The sequence below is a fragment of the Rutidosis leptorrhynchoides genome, chromosome 1 (genome assembly GCF_046630445.1).
Source record: "Rutidosis leptorrhynchoides isolate AG116_Rl617_1_P2 chromosome 1, CSIRO_AGI_Rlap_v1, whole genome shotgun sequence".
Classification (NCBI taxonomy): Eukaryota; Viridiplantae; Streptophyta; class Magnoliopsida; order Asterales; family Asteraceae; genus Rutidosis; species Rutidosis leptorrhynchoides.
This window is the reverse complement of record NC_092333.1, coordinates 606,880,084-606,900,177: the sequence shown is the minus strand read 5'-3', so window position 1 is coordinate 606,900,177 and position 20,094 is coordinate 606,880,084.

Below are 20,094 nucleotides of genomic sequence, written 5' to 3'. Positions count from 1 at the left end.
AATCACTAGAGGATTCTGATTTAATGGTTCGTTCCTCAACAATCTCTGTTTGAATGATTGGTGGTTCCGGAGGAAAAATTAATGGTTCAGGATCTATGAATTGTGCCTGAATATTCTCCGGATTCTCAATTGTGAGGTCGGGTTCAAAAAATGGATTATCGGAAATTTGAATTGGAGTACTTGGTCGACTGGATGACGATTCTAAAGAAAAATCAACGGCGACAATATTTGCTAGATGTCTTGATCGAGTTACAGGTGGTAAACGTACAAAAGGTGGTGAACGTTTTGCTCGGTGCATTCACTGAATATCCTATTAGTTTTTTAAAAAGGAAGAAAAATTATATAAGTTATCAAATTAATAGACTTTTCTGATTTTGCCCACGTTTTGAATAGCCAAAAGATGCAGCAGAGGGGCAGGATTCGTTTGGTCTCAATATAATTGAGTACTGTTTGGCTCCAATAACCCGGTCCACGTACAAATCCAACTATTACTACGAACCAGAAAATTTTGATGTCTATCAATTTAACCACTTAAAATAAATTTTCGTAATATAAAGAAATATTAGATAGGAAATAGAGAAAATTCTAAGTCCTAAAAACTAGAATGGCGAGAAATAAGAAAGAAAAAGAGCGCGTCGAAAAACGTCGAAAAATAAAAGATTGAAAAATAATAGGCGTCAAAAAATAAAAATAAGAAAGTAGCGTGTCGAAACTTAAAAAGGCACTAAAAACTAAAAATTAAAAGTTGCGTCTAAAAATATTAAAGCTTACAAGGAATTCTATATCCCAAATGGCAATATCTTAAAAAGGTACTAAAAACTTAGAACAGCGTCGCAAAATTCTAAAGCACCTAAATCTTAGTCTACGGCAAAGCCTAAAAATCTAGAAGTAAACACAAAATAACTATGGCAAAAACTATGACTTGAAACTAAATACTAGCGAAAAATACAAATATTACGCTAAAAATAAATAAAAAGGAACAAAATATAAAAATATACTTAAAGTTGTAAAAAGTATAATTTTTATAAAAATATTATTTTTATATTATTTATTTTATAAAACTATTAATTTTATAAATTATTAAAACTAAATTAATTAAAAATACAAATTAAAGAATTAAAACTAAATATTATAATAATAATAACCTAGTTAGGGTTTAATTAATAATAATAATAATAATGACCCGTAATTAATGCTGTTTAGAGTTTTACTGTGGCGTGTCAGGTGCCTTCATGCGATCGCATGAAGTTATGCCTCCGGGCTCATGCGATCGCATGAGATTTGATTTTGGGCCAGGTTACGGGCTGCTACAGTACGGGCCGAGAGTTTTTATTATTATTATTTTTTTCTGTTTTATATATTTATATATATGTAAATAAAACTTATATATTTTTTTTACAAACTAAAATAAAATTAAAGAAACTTTATAAAACTTATATGTTTAACAAACTCTTAAAAATATTTATATTTTTGTTTTTCTTTTTATATTTTCGAATTTTTAAAACGTATTTTTACAAAAGCGTAATTTTTATAAAAGTAGACTTAAAAATTAATAAAAATTTTTTTTTTTATATATTAGCGTTGCGCTTCCGGCGTTTTAGCAGAATTGTTCCCCGGCAGCGGCTCAAAAATACTTGATGTTATGCGAGGTGTATATGAAATATCTTATATTTTACTAGAAAAAACTATTAAATACGATACAATTTTATACAAGATATTTATTTATTTATAGAATGGATATACCTAAACCTTGCTACAACACTTATAGGCAGTGTACCTAATCGTACAGTAGTTTAATTTTTAGTAAGTCCGGTTCGTTCCACAGGGAAAATCTTTTAAACAAAGCTTAACGCTATATTAGTTTTAATTTATAAAAATACAAATATATATATAAGTAATATTATTATTATAAAGGGGGTTTTTACCGTTTAATGACCGGTTTGTCGATTTTTAAAACTTTAGTCGCAGTTAAAACCTAATGTAAAATATTAAATAAATAAAAGACTTAATTTAAAGCGTAAAGTAAATAACGATAATGAAATTGCGATAAATAAAATTGCGATAAAATAAACTTGCGATAATTAAAGAGTACGAAAATTAAAAGTGCAATTAAATACAATGACAATAAATAAAAGTGCAATTAAATACAATAACAATAAATAAAAGTGTAATAATTAGAAGTGCAATTAAATATGAAAATAAAGGAATTATGCTTATTTAAACTTCCGTAATCATGATGTTTGACGTGTTGATTTTAGTTTTATGCCCATGGGTTAATTATCCTTTGTCCTGGATTATTTAATATGTCCGTCTAGTTTTTGTCCATAACAGTCCATCAGTCATAAATATAAAGTGCGAGTATCCTCGTCAAATTATCCTTATACCCGAAGTCAAATATTCCAGCTAATTGGGGACTTAAACTGTAACAAGGTCTTAATACTTTGTTTAATAATTACACCAGGATATCGACTGCGTGTAACCCAAAGTTTTAATACTTTGTTATCAATTATGCCAAGTGTCCTTGTACATAATTTCACCCCTGTTTTAATAATTCCATAGACTATTAATCCATTCCCGTGTCCGGTTAAATGAACGATTATTCGTACATATAAATATCCCGCCCATCATGTCCGATCGAGTGTATATGGTTATTTATAGGTATGTCCAATTGTAAATCTTTATATTAAAATTAACAAACTATCATTTAGTTAAACAAATATAAAGCCCATTAATAGCCCATAGTCTAATTTCCACAAGTGTCGTTCTTTTGTCCAAACCCCAATTATGGTACAAAGCCCAATTACCCAATTTTAATATTTTTAGCCCAACATCATGATTACTTCGGTATTAAATAAGCATAATAATAACTTAGCTACGAGACATTAATGTAAAAAGGTTGAACATAACTTACAATGATTAAAAATAGCGTAGCGTTACACGGACATAATTTCGACTTACACCCTTACAATATGCGCTAACATACCCTTATTATTAGAATTAAAATTAAAATTAAAATTAAAATTATAATATATATATATATATATATATATATATATATATATATATATATAAAATACGTTGATGAATGAAGAAGGAAAAAGATGTGTTAAATGGTGCACCAAAGCTCGAAATTTATAGGCCTGTGAGCTGAAAAAGGGGCTCATGCGATCGCATGAGCTTTGCCCTTCAAGGCCATGCGATCGCATGGCCAGCTGGGGAAGCTCACATGTGTTTGTTTCTTCTGCCGAAGGTTTATAAATAATAATATAATATATAAATAATTATAAAAATTATTTAAATATTATATTTTATTTATGTGCATAGTTGACTTGTAATTTTTAGTCCGTTGCGTCGAGCGTTGAGAGTTGACTCTGGTCCCGGTTCCGGATTTTTGAACGTCCTTGCGTATAATTTAATATCTTGTACTTTGCGTTTCGCTTCTTGTACTCTTGTAATTTCGAGACGTTTCTTATCAATAATTGGAACCTCTTTGATTGTACTTTGTACTTTTGAGCTTTTTGGTCGTTTTCGTCTTCAATTCGTCGAGTCTGTCTTTTGTCTTCACCTTTTATTATTTAAACGAATATTACTTGTAAATAGAACAATTGCAACTAAAAGCTTGTCTTTCTTGAGGGATAATTCTATGAAATATATGTTCGTTTTTAGTATTATCACTTTACAACATTTTTCTCGTGATTTTAATAAGATAATTTCGTACGTTTATCTAACCTTTAGACTTTATATCACGTTGCACCAACGAACGTTAAAAACTTGAAATCTATTAAAAAGTATATTTAATTTTACTTTTCTAAAACGTTTTACGATATAACAACTTTTACTATTTTAACCTTTTAATAAAATGATTATTTTATATATCTAGTTTTAGAAAACAAAGTTATCATATTTGATTTAAACATATAAAAACGTTTTAGTTTAAAAAGAACTTTATTAATTAGGACGTTTATTAAGATAGGTTGTATATGACCTTTGAGGAATTTAAATAAAGCTTATACTATAAATTACAAATATATAAAGTGCTTCAAAAACGTAAACGTGATTTGATATAATACTTTTCTACTATCAAAACGATTCCAAAATGAACTTTAAAAAATAGTTAGTTTTGAAATACTAAATATTGTATTATTAAGTAAATATTTCAATATGAACAAATTTATATTAAAGGATATATATATTTTACAAGTGACGAAAATATAATATTTAACGGTTGATTTAAAATAATATATTTTGGTAAACAATGAGACATTAATTTATAGAAGCAAATGACCACAATACTCAATTATATAAGTTACATTTTTCATAAAATAATTTATCAATGACTAGAATTAAATTTTGATAATGGTACGAGTCACAAAACGTAAAAAGCTAGTTTTCTAAACATACAAAAGTGCATTCGAAAAACCGAAAGTGGTACATGAGTCGAGTGACAACGTCCGTATCATTTGAGTAAAAATTATATTTTTACCGTGAACATAAATATAATATAATATATATAAATTAAAAATATTATATATATTATTATTATTTAAAACCATCGGCAGGAAGAGGTTAAATAAATGTGAGCTGGATCTGGGGACTCCGCACTCGCGGAGTAAAAGCACTACACAACTCCGCACTTGCGGAGCTGTGGGTTCCAGAACTGGGCTATAAAGCTCGATCGTGTTCTGCTCGAATTCATTTCATCTATCTCTCTGCACTCTATCTCAAAGATCAACAAAATTGTTGGTAAATTTACTGCTAATGTGGTAGGACATAAACGGTTCCCCGGTAACAATGATGAAGGGGTAATTGTTATAATAAGTGTGATGACCCGAGAATTTCCGACCAAATTTAAACTAAATCTTTATATTACTTCGACACGATAAGCAAAGTCTGTAATATTGAAGTCTCAAAAACTTTGAACTGTGTTCATGTAATTATTTGACCTTTGACTATGCCCGACGATTCACGAACAATTGTTGTAAATAAATATGTATATAAATATAAATGTAAGTGTATAAAAAAATTTGAATTAATAAACTACACTTTAATCAATTAAGAATTTGAAAATGCAAATTAATAGTTAGAATTATTAAGTTGTTATCAATATATATATATATATATATATATATATATATATATATATATATATATATATATATATATATATATATATATATATATATAAAATCCATGCTTGTGTATTAAATATTTAGTGTAAATATATATACTATATAATCAATAATATGTAATAAAAATATTTAATATAATAAGTTTAATTACAATTAAATTATAGTTGTTATAGTAAAATTATAGTTAAATTTTTTTAGCATCTAATTAGTATTATTATTAGTATTTCAATAACATTATTATTAGCTTTATTATTAGTACTAATATTTATAACATTAACAATAATAAATTTATGAACTACATATATCATCAAGAATATAAACAAGTATATATAAATACATATATTCACGTATTCTTTTTGATGTCATGATCTTCCTAATCAAGCTATCTAACTAATTGATATGGCTGTCGATTTTATTTCACAGTTAGGACCCACAAATTACTACAAGCCAATTTCCAAGTTTAATTGTATCTGATTCTGTTACGAGTCTTATTCTCCTTTTAATTTTTTTTTTGTACTCTTCTTCCTGGATGGTATTTTCTTGTCGAGAGTTACAATTTATATTTTGATTCGATTAAGCTTGTGTTGATAAGAAACGATTCATTCAACTCTCTGTCATCTTCACACATCTACACCAAACGCCACCATTGAATACCCAAAACCACCTTCACCACCATAACCGTCAATCACGTCATCTAAACAAAATGTGTATCTATTTTTTGTCATGAAGAAACAAACCACCTTGAACCAACATAAAAACCGCCATCTTCACTCTCAAATAACCCACCATCGTGAGACTCTCACCACCTTTAGAATCCCTGTCATCACCAATACTTTTACTAGTATTACCATCGAGGTTTCTGTTTCAGTTTAAAAGGAAAAATAGCTAGACAAACTACCATCGAGCTTCCTCCATGTACAATCACCAATATGAAACTAGTACGCTGCAGTTACAGTTGTTACACTTCTGTTCCAGATGACAAACCACAGCTGTAAATCACCTTCGTTACTGCAGCTACGACTGCCATGAACAACCATAAAAATGCCCTATCGATCATTGTTTTCCTCCTCTATTGAAACCCACGAACTACGTCGATATTCGAGGTAAAACAGTCACTTGCAGTCTGCTTCTGTTTCCCTTTACCATTCTATATCTTTGTTATTTAACAATACAAAAGTCAACTCAAAACAATCATCAAAGGAACACACAATATCGAATTCTCGTAAATTAAATGCATGAGAATAAAGTAGCAGCATTATGTGTTCTTTGTTTTGATCGATGACCTTTAAAGCAACAATACCCCACATACTATTATAATTGACTAGTGGGTTACAAAGGGTTTACTTATTCAATAAAGGAAGATGCAGGGGACAAAAGCAAGTGGAAAGTAACTAGCCCCATAATTAAGCATCATTCCTACGCAATTTTTTTTTGTATGTTCGATAATGTTAAGACCAAGTGAGACGTGATTAGGAAGAGATTAGCGTAAAGTAGAAAAGAGGATGATGGTAATGAACGATATAAGTAAAGATTGATAAAATAAAATGATAATGATAATGATTAGGTGATGATGGACATTATAGTGATGAGGTTATGAAGGATCGATGATGAGTGAGGATGATGCATGATGATGTCTAGCGAAAATGGTAAGGAAGAAGAAAGATGATGAGGACGAATTGCAGCCTTATTTTTTCTGTTTTAATCGTTAGTTCACGAGACCCATATTTTGCCTTAGTGAACACTAAAGATTTCAAGATTCATATGAAGGCTTATAGAGGGATTAGAGATAACGATATGTTAAGGATGAAGGTGACCAGAAAGATGATGATGCATGTTTAGATATTATGATGATGATGATGAAGTAATTTAGTTTTGATGAGGATGAATAATTATGGGTTGGTTGTAGAAGAAGAAGAAGAAAATAAAACAAAACGGGTTATAAATATTTAGTTAGGAAATGAAACAGAAATGAAGGGAACGGATGAGTGGGTAGGGGAGTGGTATTTGAACAAGAGGTACCGAGTTCGAATCTAGGCAACTTCATATATTTTTATCAAAATTTAAAAATCGGAATGGGCTTTAAATTGGTCTTCTGTTGGGCTATTAGCAGGCTAGAATCAGGAAGAAAGAGTTATATAGATTTAGTTAAGAAATAATTCAGAAAAATTGGATAGAGTACGTGGTTTGCTTGTTGATGGGTTAGCGGGAGGTCTTGAGTTCGAGCCGGGCAATGGCGTTTGATTTTTAGGAGCTTGTTTCTCTCAAAGGTTGTACCCTATTATTATTATTATTATTATTATTATTATTATTATTATTATTATTATTATTATTATTATTATTATTATTATTATTATTATTATTATTATTATTATTATTATTATGTTTATTATTATTTATATTATTAGTATTATTATTATTATATTATTATTATATTTATTATTAAAATTATTAACATGAGCATCATTTTTAACAATATCATTTTTTTATTAGTAAAGTTATTATTATTATTGGTAAATCATTATTTTCAAAACTATTATTTTAACAAATAAATAATTGTATATAAAAATATACTTATTACATATACTATAACTATATTAATATTACATATACATTATATATAAAACCCAATAACATTGTTCACATAAATAATTACATATAACAAATTTTTGTGATTTAACAATATAATACTAATTATATAGATATATATGTATTAGTATAACTATATATATATATATATAACCTTTGAAATAACAAATATATTACTAAATTAAATAGGTAATATACATAAACTAGTTTAATTATTATTACATATTAATTATATGTGTTAATATAAATACATGATATAGGTTCGTGAATCCGAGACCAACCCTACACTTGTTCAATGTCGTCATATGTATTTTTACTACAAAATACATCATGGTGAGTTCCTTTGATCCCCTTTTTACTCTTTACATTTTTGGGACTGAGAATACATGCGCAACTTTTATAACTGTTTTACAAAATAGACACAAGTAATTAAAATGACATTATATGGTTGAATGATCGAAATCGAATATGCCCCTTTTTATATAGTCTGGTAATCTAAGAATTAGGGAACAGACACCCTAATTGACGCGAACTCTAAAGATAGATCTATCGGGCCCAACAAGCCCCATCCAAAGTACCGGATGCTTTAGTACTTCGAAATTTATATCATGTCCGGAGGAGGATCCCGGAATGATGGGGATATTCTTATATGTATATTGTGAATGTCGGTTACCAGGTGTTCAATCCATATGAATGATATTTTTGTCTCTATGCATGGGACGTATGTTTATGAGAAATGGAAATATGAAATCTTGTGGTTTGTTAAAATTATGAAATGATTATTTATGCTAAACTAATGAACTCACCAACCTTTTTGTTGACACTTGAAAGCATGTTTATTCTCAGGTACGAAAGAAATCTTCCGCTGTGCATTTGCTCATCTTAGAGATATTACTTGGAGTCATTCATGACATATTTCAAAAGACGTTGCATTCGAGTCATTGAGTTCATCAAGATTATTATTAAGTCAATTATAGTTGGATATATTTTGAAATGGTATGCGTGTCTGTCAACTTTAGATGTAATGAAAGATTGTCTTTTCAAAAACGAATGCAATGTTTGTAAAATGTATCATATAGAGGTCAAGTACCTCGCGATGTAATCAACTGATGTGAATCGTTTATAATCGATATGGACTTCGTCCGGATGGATTAGGACGGGTCCTTTCAGTTGGTATCAGAGCGGTGGTCTTAGCGAACCAGGTCTACATTAGTATGCATAACTGATAAGTCGTTAGGATGCATTAGTGAGTCTGGACTTCGACCGTGTCTGCATGTCAAAAGTTTTGCTTATCATTTTTGTCGAAAATCATTTGTTTATCATCCTTAGGGAATTACTTGCTTATCATTCTTACTCTAGACACATCTTACTGTCTCTATTGCATAGACGGTGTATAGATGAAAATTCATATCTTACCGTATCTGTTACATAAAACTTTACCTGATATATTTCGTAAATTCCTCCATAATCTACGAAATCTTCTGTTCTATATATAGGTATTCTATGTAATTAGAATATCATTCGATATCCGAAAATCATTTCATTTCGAGAAATCCTTCATTCAATCGTACACAATGGAACTCACAACTAGTTCAAGTCCCTCGGATTCCGATATGGAGTCCCACTCCAGCTCCGAAAGCAGTGGCACCAGAATGAATCAATCAATCAGTCATCCCCAATTCATCTGATGAGGTCGTAGTCGACTTAATCAATGGAGACGAGAAGAAGACGATACTTCCACCAACCAAATTCACCTCTTGACGATGAACCTGAAACAATCACCGGCGAACCAATCTGAAATTCCATTTTCACTCTCATTACCCGAATATCTCGCCATGATTATATTATATCTAAAATTCTAAACCTCATTCGTCGCTCGTTCCAACCGACAATCATCCCGGAATAATAGAAGAAGTCAAAGAGCTTCGCATCCGAGTTGTAGCCTTGAAAAGGATGGTGTAAAACGTACCAGCTTCAGCAACATCACTGGCACCAACAGTACCACCACCAACAGCAACATCCGCATCCCACACCTCAACATCACAATCTGTCCCATGAACATCAACATCATACGCATCATAAATACCAAGGAGTACCAACAACAATTAACAATGAAGTATTGAACCATAACTTCATTAATATTCTGCGAAGAATATGTGGATCCTGATAATTAATGATGAAGTATTGATCCATAACTTCATCAATATTCTGCGAAGAATATGTGGATCCTAATAGTTTTAGAGATTACTTATTCTAACTTAAATCGAAAATCAAATGAGTCTAATATTATATTGACTCATTAAATCCATAATTACATCTGAAGAAAATATATATGTATATATATTTTCATAAAGATTGTGATTAAAAATTCTTCCGTACAAACTGTTAATGATGAAAATATTTTAACGGGTAGGTAATACCCCAGGAATAATTAGAATTTCACATTAATTAGTTATACTGTACATTCTTCAAATCCGATTCAACAGTCATTTCCTATCCTACTTACATCCACAGATATATGAATCCGTTCACCACAGCATAACCATTTTCATTCAAATTTCATATTTGGATTTTGACCTATCAGAATCCAACAGGTGGCATAATGAAGAAAACATTTGATGGAATAAAATTTGTTAGAAACAAACAAATTAACTATGAGAAATTTTGTTAAGAACCCACGCTAACAAAATCCTAGCTAACTATTCCTAGCTAACTGTGGACTAATCAATTGAGGAATACCAACAGTGGACAATTAAAATGAATTAAAATATTGATTATAACATATGAAACTAAACAAATCTTCAAGTTTGCCACTTGATTTCATCTTAAACGTCATTTGTATCTTGATAATTACAATCTGCGTTCAAACCATTCGTGATTCTTGAAAACACCTCAATCGGGAGGATGAACCAACCGCACTTCATCTACGAAAGAAAAGATTTACGTATATAGTTATGCACCTGAAAAACTCTCGGCAACTGAGTAAAAGTTTAACACGTAGCCGCGTCAGATCCTTTGGCATTTATTAGCAAAAATAACTTTGCGATCCCTTTTCAAGGTAGCCAATTTTGTCACAGCTCCAGTAAATCAACTTCGACTTTTCATTCGAAGTAGCCTTACTATAATCTTGATATATACGATCACCCTTTTGATACCGGAGGATTCTTTTATATTCCACCATATTACCAGCAAACATACCAGCAACCTCGTTACTTCTTGGCTTAAATCTCTCTGACAAATCATTATATTTATTTATTGAAACCCTATCATTTACTCATCCGCATCTGGTAACGAGAACTGCCATACCAATTACAGGGAATCAGCAATCAGTACTTTGAAAACTCACAGCATATCTACATCAACAGTTATATGTATGACATTTATCTCTTAGAATTATGATCTCTCCTTCTGGAATTCTGAAAAGCACTCTGTCACAAATCATCGAAAGTTTGACGATAAAGAATAGTATGTTGGAAAAGCTCAGAAAAGTTGGAACTGGAAAACGAATTGAGCTAACCACGAAGGAGACCGAGGACAAATACAAGAACCATACCATATATTCAAAGAATCCAGGTAATTCTGGATCCGATGAAACTTTCAAAGAATATCTTGCTCCGAAGTCATGTTAAAATCTTGCGGAAAATCTTCTCCATCAACCATCGAACTTAGAAATTCCAAAATATCATCATCAATATCTTCGATATTTCTGAGGATATTTTCATAAATATTCTCGTCCGAAATTATATATCTCTTCGTGCTTCCTGTGTATCATTATATTGGAAACATTCAATAGAAAATTTAGTACCGAAAAGCAGATTATGCGAAATTATGAAGAACGCAGTGGACAAATCGCAAAGAATAAGTTTGACTTCAAAGAATCCAAATGATTCTGTTTCTGATGAAATTTTTAGCGAATACCTTGCTTCCGAATCTAAACTGTTACGGATAAATCTTCTTCATCATCCATCGATATTAGAAATTCCAGGATATCATCGTATCTTTCATTATAAATATCCTCCATATTTCTGGAGATATTTTTATAACTATTCTTATCTGAAATCATTAATCTCTTCCTGCTATCAGTATTACATCATATAGAAACTATTAGTTTCTATTTTCTGTAAATTTTCGAGCTTAAAATATGAATGTTATTGAAGTAATGTTGGGAATTGATGCATGAGTTAGTATAATATAATGACACTTGATCAACGTGATTATATTACAGTAAGTCATGCTGAGTTTCTAATGGGACGTGATGATTCACAGATCATAACGTCATCATGCACCATGTTACATAACTCTGTCATTCTGCTTAACTTCCGAACATATCAAGAAAGTATATTCTTGATAGTTCTATTCTCAGTGAATCTGGCAATTTTACAAATCAAATCATGCTATTACGTTCCTTCTTATTTAGAACATTAATAATGTTCATTCTGAAACTTATATCTGTGAATTCTGGACCATTACAAGAGATGCCAAATCGCCAGAAGAAGAAACGAAGGGACAAAGCTCTGAAATAGAAATTGGTGTATAAATTGCAGCAAATAGCAGGGAGTATTAACTGTGGATGACAATGATTATAGGAAACAGAAAGAGAGACATCGAAATATAAGGAGAGATATAAAGCCCGATAACAACGCATAAATTACAAACCGTGTATTTCAATGTTATTAGCAATATAAAGACACGGGAGGATTATAAATACAATAATCCCTAGAGCATAATAGAAATAAACAGATTCTTCAGGTGGGAGTTGGAAAAGATGAACGATCATTGCGATAGTTAGAATAAGAACAAGGATCAGAACATGGTTAAGCATTTTCATAAATCCATTGAATTTGGGAATTGAGTATAGAAGTGGTGAAAATAAATGAAACGGAAAAGGTAAATTTATAAAGGAAATATCAAACGTAGTAATCGGGGCAGATCACCGTATTTAATTAAAGAGATCTTAATTTCCATAAATCCCGAAGAATCAGATCTTATAGATCTTAAAAATTTTCTTTAAATCCCTTGAATTCTGGAATTCAACCAAGACAACGTCAAAAGTTAAAACGAAACTTCATTTATCCATCTCACTCTTTTGTGATAACTTCACTCGTGCCCTTCGAATAATCGAATTATTTTATCTGTATTATTCAATAATGATAAAACTCTATTTATCAGCTCTTATTCGTCAGGAAAATATATTTATTGTTAGCCATGACGACCTAACTCAATTTTCGGGATGAAATTTCTTTAACGGGTAGGTACTGTGATGACCCGAGAATTTTCGACCAAATTTAAACTAAATCTTTATATTACTTCGACACGATAAGCAAAGTCTGTAATATTGAAGTCTCAAAAACTTTGAACTGTGTTCATGTAATTATTTGACCTTTGACTATGCCCGACGATTCACGAACAATTGTTGTAAATAAATATGTATATAAATATAAATGTAAGTGTATAAAAAAATTTGAATTAATAAACTACACTTTAATCAATTAAGAATTTGAAAATGCAAATTAATAGTTAGAATTATTAAGTTGTTATCAAAATATATATATATATATATATATATATAAAATCCATGCTTGTGTATTAAATATTTAGTGTAAATATATATACTATATAATCAATAATATGTAATAACAATATTTAATATAATAAGTTTAATTACAATTAAATTATAGTTGTTATAGTTAAATTATAGTTAAATTTTTTTAGCATCTAATTAGTATTATTATTAGTATTTCAATAACATTATTATTAGCTTTATTATTAGTACTAATATTTATAACATTAACAATAATAAATTTATGAACTACATATATCATCAAGAATATAAACAAGTATATATAAATACATATATTCACGTATTCTTTTTGATGTCATGATCTTCCTAATCAAGCTGTCTAACTAATTGATATGGCTGTCAATTTTATTTCACAGTTAGGACCCACAAATTACTACAAGCCAATTTCCAAGTTTAATTGTATCTGATTCTGTTACGAGTCTTATTCTCCTTTTAATTTTTTTTTTTTGTACTCTTCTTCCTGGATGGTATTTTCTTGTCGAGAGTTACAATTTATATTTTGATTCGATTAAGCTTGTGTTGATAAGAAACGATTCATTCAACTCTCTGTCATCTTCACACATCTACACCAAACGCCACCATTGAATACCCAAAACCACCTTCACCACCATAACTGTCAATCACGTCATCTAAACAAAATGTGTATCTATTTTTTGTCATGAAGAAACAAACCACCTTGAACCAACATAAAAACCGCCATCTTCACTCTCAAATAACCCACCATCGTGAGACTCTCACCACCTTTAGAATCCCTGTCATCACCAATACTTTTACTAGTATTACCATCGAGGTTTCTGTTTCAGTTTAAAAGGAAAAATAGCTAGACAAACTACCATCGAGCTTCCTCCATGTACAATCACCAATATGAAACTAGTACGCTGCAGTTACAGTTGTTACACTTCTGTTCCAGATGACAAACCACAGCTGTAAATCACCTTCGTTACTGCAGCTACGACTGCCATGAACAACCATAAAAAAAGCCCTATCGATCATTGTTTTCCTCCTCTATTGAAACCCACGAACTACGTTGATATTCGAGGTAAAACAGTCACTTGCAGTCTGCTTCTGTTTCCCTTTACCATTCTATATCTTTGTTATTTAACAATATAAAAGTCAACTCAAAACAATCATCAAAGGAACACTCAATATCGAATTCTCGTAAATTAAATGCATGCGAATAAAGTAGCAGCATTATGTGTTCTTTGTTTTGATCGATAACCTTTAAAGCAACAATACCCTCACATACTATTATAATTGACTAGTGGGTTACAAAGGGTTTACTTATTCAATAAAGGAAGATGCAGGGGACAAAAGCAAGTGGAAAGTAACTAGCCCCATAATTAAGCATCATTCCTACGCAATTTTTTTTTGTATGTTCGATAATGTTAAGACCAAGTGGGACGTGATTAGGAAGAGATTAGCGTAAAGTAGAAAAGAGGATGATGGTAATGAACGATATAAGTAAAGATTGATAAAATAAAATGATAATGATAATGATTAGGTGATGATGGACATTATAGTGATGAGGTTATGAAGGATCGATGATGAGTGAGGATGATGCATGATGATGTCTAGTGAAAATGGTAAGGAAGAAGAAAGATGATGAGGACGAATTGCAGCCTTATTTTTTCTGTTTTAATCGTTAGATCACGAGACCCATATTTTGCCTTAGTGAACACAAAAGTTTACAAGATTCATATGAAGGCTTATAGAGGGATTAGAGATAACGATATGTTAAGGATGAAGGTGACCAGAAAGATGATGATGCACGTTTAGATATTATGATGATGATGATGATGAAGTAATTTAGTTTTGATGAGGATGAATAATTATGGGTTGGTTGTAGAAGAAGAAGAAGAAAATAAAACAAAACGGGTTATAAATATTTAGTTAGGAAATGAAACAGAAATGAAGGGAACGGATGAGTGGGTAGGGGAGTGGTATTTGAACAAGAGGTACCGAGTTCGAATCTAGGCAACTTCATATATTTTTATCAAAATTTAAAAATCGGAATGGGCTTTAAATTGGGCTTCTGTTGGGCTATTAGCAGGCTAGAATCAGGAAGAAAGAGTTATATAGATTTAGTTAAGAAATAATTCAGAAAAATTGGATAGAGTACGTGGTTTGCTTGTTGATGGGTTAGCGGGAGGTCTTGAGTTCGAGCCGGGCAATGGCGTTTGTTTTTTGGAGCTTGTTTCTCTCAAAGGTTGTACCCTATTATTATTATTATTATTATTATTATTATTATTATTATTATTATTATTATTATTATTATTATTATTATTATTATTATTATTATTATTATTATTATTATTATTATTATGTTTATTATTATTTATATTATTAGTATTATTATTATATTATTATTATATTTATTATTAAAATTATTAACATGAGCATCATTTTTAACAATATCATTTTTTTATTAGTAAAGTTATTATTATTATTGGTAAATCATTATTTTCAAAACTATTATTTTAACAAATAAATAATTGTATATAAAAATATACTTATTACATATACTATAACTATATTAATATTACATATACATTATATATAAAACCCAATAACATTGTTTACATAAATAATTACATATAACAAATTTTTGTGATTTAACAATATAATACTAATTATATAGATATATATGTATTAGTATAACTATATATATATATATATATATATATATATATATATATATATATATATATATATATATATATATATATATATATATATATATATATATATATATATAACCTTTGAAATAACAAATATATTACTAAATTAAATAGGTAATATACATAAACTAGTTTAATTATTATTACATATTAATTATATGTGTTAATATAAATACATGATATAGGTTCGTGAATCCGAGACCAACCCTACACTTGTTCAATGTCGTCATATGTATTTTTACTACAAAATACATCATGGTGAGTTCCTTTGATCCCCTTTTTACTCTTTACATTTTTGGGACTGAGAATACATGCGCAACTTTTATAACTGTTTTACAAAATAGACACAAGTAATTAAAATGACATTATATGGTTGAATGATCGAAATCGAATATGCCCCTTTTTATATAGTCTGGTAATCTAAGAATTAGGGAACAGACACCCTAATTGACGCGAACTCTAAAGATAGATCTATCGGGCCCAACAAGCCCCATCCAAAGTACCGGATGCTTTAGTACTTCGAAATTTATATCATGTCCGAAGGAGGATCCCGGAATGATGGGGATATTCTTATATGTATATTGTGAATGTCGGTTACCAGGTGTTCAATCCATATGAATGATATTTTTGTCTCTATGCATGGGACATATGTTTATGAGAAATGGAAATATGAAATCTTGTGGTCTATTAAAATTATGAAATGATTATTTATGCTAAACTAATGAACTCACCAACCTTTTGGTTGACATTTGAAAGCATGTTTATTCTCAGGTACGAAAGAAATCTTCCGCTGTGCATTTGCTCATCTTAGAGATATTACTTGGAGTCATTCATGACATATTTCAAAAGACGTTGCATTCGAGTCGTTGAGTTCATCAAGATTATTATTAAGTCAATTATAGTTGGATATATTATGAAATGGTATGCATGTCTGTCAACTTTAGATGTAATGAAAGATTGTCTTTTCAAAAACGAATGCAATGTTTGTAAAATGTATCATATAGAGGATGTAATCAACTGATGTGAATCGTTTATAATCGATATGGACTTCGTCCGGATGGATTAGGACGGGTCCTTTCAATAAGGCTTATTCGAATGAACATTTGAAGTTGATTTGCTGGAGCTGTGACAAAACTGTCTACTTTGAAGAGGGATTGAAAAGTTATTTTTTTGCTAATAAATGCCAAAGGATCTGACACGGATACGTGTTAAACTTCTTCTTGGGTTCCGGAAGTTTTCCAGGTACCTGACTGTGGATAACATGTGATTGGATCATCATCTCAATTGTTTCTTAATTGAGGAGTTTTCAATTATCATGGAGTGTTTGAACGTAGATTGTAATCGTCAATATACATATGTTGTTCTAGCACAGTTTTGAAGTCAAAGTATAGTTTTGAAAGTTGTGGAGATCTAAGAGTGATAATATTGGTTATATCTTGACTTAGATTCTGATATGTTAGAATCAAAATATGTAATTGAATTTGAATGAGCATGGTTGTTTTGATTTCTATGAAAGAATGTATATCGTTGTGAAGGTAGTGAGTATAGTTGATGATTGCTGAATCATATTCGAAGAATGTATCATATTAATTGTAAATTTATATATCTCTTGGGTATTACCTACTCGTTAAAAGTTTCACAATTAATATTTTGTACAAGACAATTTTATTACAGTCTTGATGAAAATATATATACATATGTATATTTTCTTCAGATGTAATATAGATTTAATGAGTTAATATCATATTAAGCTCATTTAATTTTCAACTGGAACTAGAAATGAATAATCTCTAACATTAGAGATTACATAATCTTCACAGATTATTTCACTACTGTGATCAATACTCCATTATTTATTCTTATTGATATTTCCTCAATGAATCATGTTGATGCTCATAGAACTCTTGCTAACTTTGCAGGGTACAAATGATGTTTCTTAGAGAGTTTCGAGTATATCGAAAGTGTAAAATCAAACATATATTTGAATAATACACTTGGTTTATTATGAAATGAAATTCAATGAATTGAAACAGATATAGCATTTAACGACGGTTAAGTTGTTAACGAAGGACGTACATTATAGCATATTAGTACGAAAAGATTTATTTTGATCTTAAAATTCATATATATATAAAATATACATATAATTTCTTCAGAGGGAATGAGTTAATACTTTGTTGATACAATATACGCATTGTTGATTAGTGATGATGTTTGCGGTGATGATGGATCTGGTGGAGCTTGTGTTGTTGTAGGTGCTGCTGATGCTGACGATGTTGACGGTACTGACGGTGCTGGTGATGCTGACGGTACTGTTGATGCTGCTGGTAAAACAAGTTTAGCTTGTAAATCACGCACCATTCTTGTCAGAGTTTTTCCGCTCTTCCTTCTATCATTTTGTTTCGCTCATCTGATTTATGGTTAAGGCTAGAACATATAATCTCTAAAACTTTGGAGATTACATAATTGCCGAGGAAAGTTTCTCCAATGAATCAATACTTCGTCAGTTATTATTGTTGGTACTCCTTGTTATCTACGGTATGTATAACTTTGATGTTCAAGGTATAGATTGTGATGTTGAGGTGTGGGATGAAGATGTTGTTGTTGGTGGTGGTGATGGTACTGTTGGTGTAGTGACTCGAACTTTTCCATGTTTATATATATTAAATGAAATTGTTATTTACATGATTAAGTGTTTCCAACATGTTAAGCAATCAAACTTGTTAAGACTTGATTAATTGAAATAGGTTTCATATAGACATTTGACCATCCAAGTTGACCGGTGATTCACGAACGTTAAAACTTGTAAAAACTATATGATGACATATATATGGATATATATATATATATATATATAGTTAACATGATATTATGATAACTAAACATATCATTAAGTATATTAACAATGAACTACATATGTAAAAACAAGACTACTAACGTAATGATTTTGAAACGAGACATATATGTAACGATTATCGTTGTAACGACATTTAATGTATATATATATCATATTAAGATATATTAATACATCATGATATCATGATAATGTAATAATTTAACATCTCATTTGATTTAATAAATAATGGGTTAACAACATTTAACAAGATCGTTAACTTAAAGGTTTCAAATCAACATTTACATGTAACGACTAACGATGACTTAACGACTCAGTTAAAATGTATATACATGTAGTGTTTTAATATGTATTCATACACTTTTGAAAGACTTCAAGACACTTATCAAAATACTTCTACTTAACAAAAATGCTTACAATTACATCCTCGTTCAGTTTCATCAACAATTCTACTCGTATACACCCGTATTCGTACTCATACAATACACAGCTTTTAGATGTATGTACTATTGGTATATACACTCCAATGATCAGATCTTAGTAGCCCATGTGAGTCACCTAACACATGTGGGAACCATCATTTGTTAACTAGCATGAAATATCTCATAAAATTACAAAAATATGAGTAATCATTCATGACTTATTTACATATAAACAAAATTACACATCCTTTATATCTAATCCATATACCAACGACCAAAAACACCTACAAACACTTTAATTCTTCAATTTTCTTCATCTAATTGATCTCTCTCAAGTTCTATCTTCAAGTTCTAAGTGTTCTTCATAAATTCTACAAGTTCTAGTTTCATAAAATCAAGAATACTTCCAAGTTTGCTAGCTTACTTCCAATCTTGTAGAGTGATCATCCAACCTCAAGAAATCTTTCTTATTTACAGTAAGATATATTTCTAATACAAGGTAATACTCATATTCAAATTTTGATTCAATTTCTATAACTATAACAATCTTATTTCGAGTGGAAATCTTACTTGAACTTGTTTTCGTGTCATGATTCTACTTCAAGAACTTTCAAGCCAACCAAGATCCTTTGAAGCTAGATCATTTCTTGTCACTTCCAGTAGGTTTACCTACTAAACTTGAGATAGTAATGATGTTCATAACATCATTCGATTCATACATATAAAACTATCTTATTCGAAGATTTGAACATGTAATCACTAGAACATAGTTTAGTTAATTCTAAACTTGTTCGTAAATAAAAGATAATCCTTCTAACTTGACTTCTAAAATCAACTTAACACA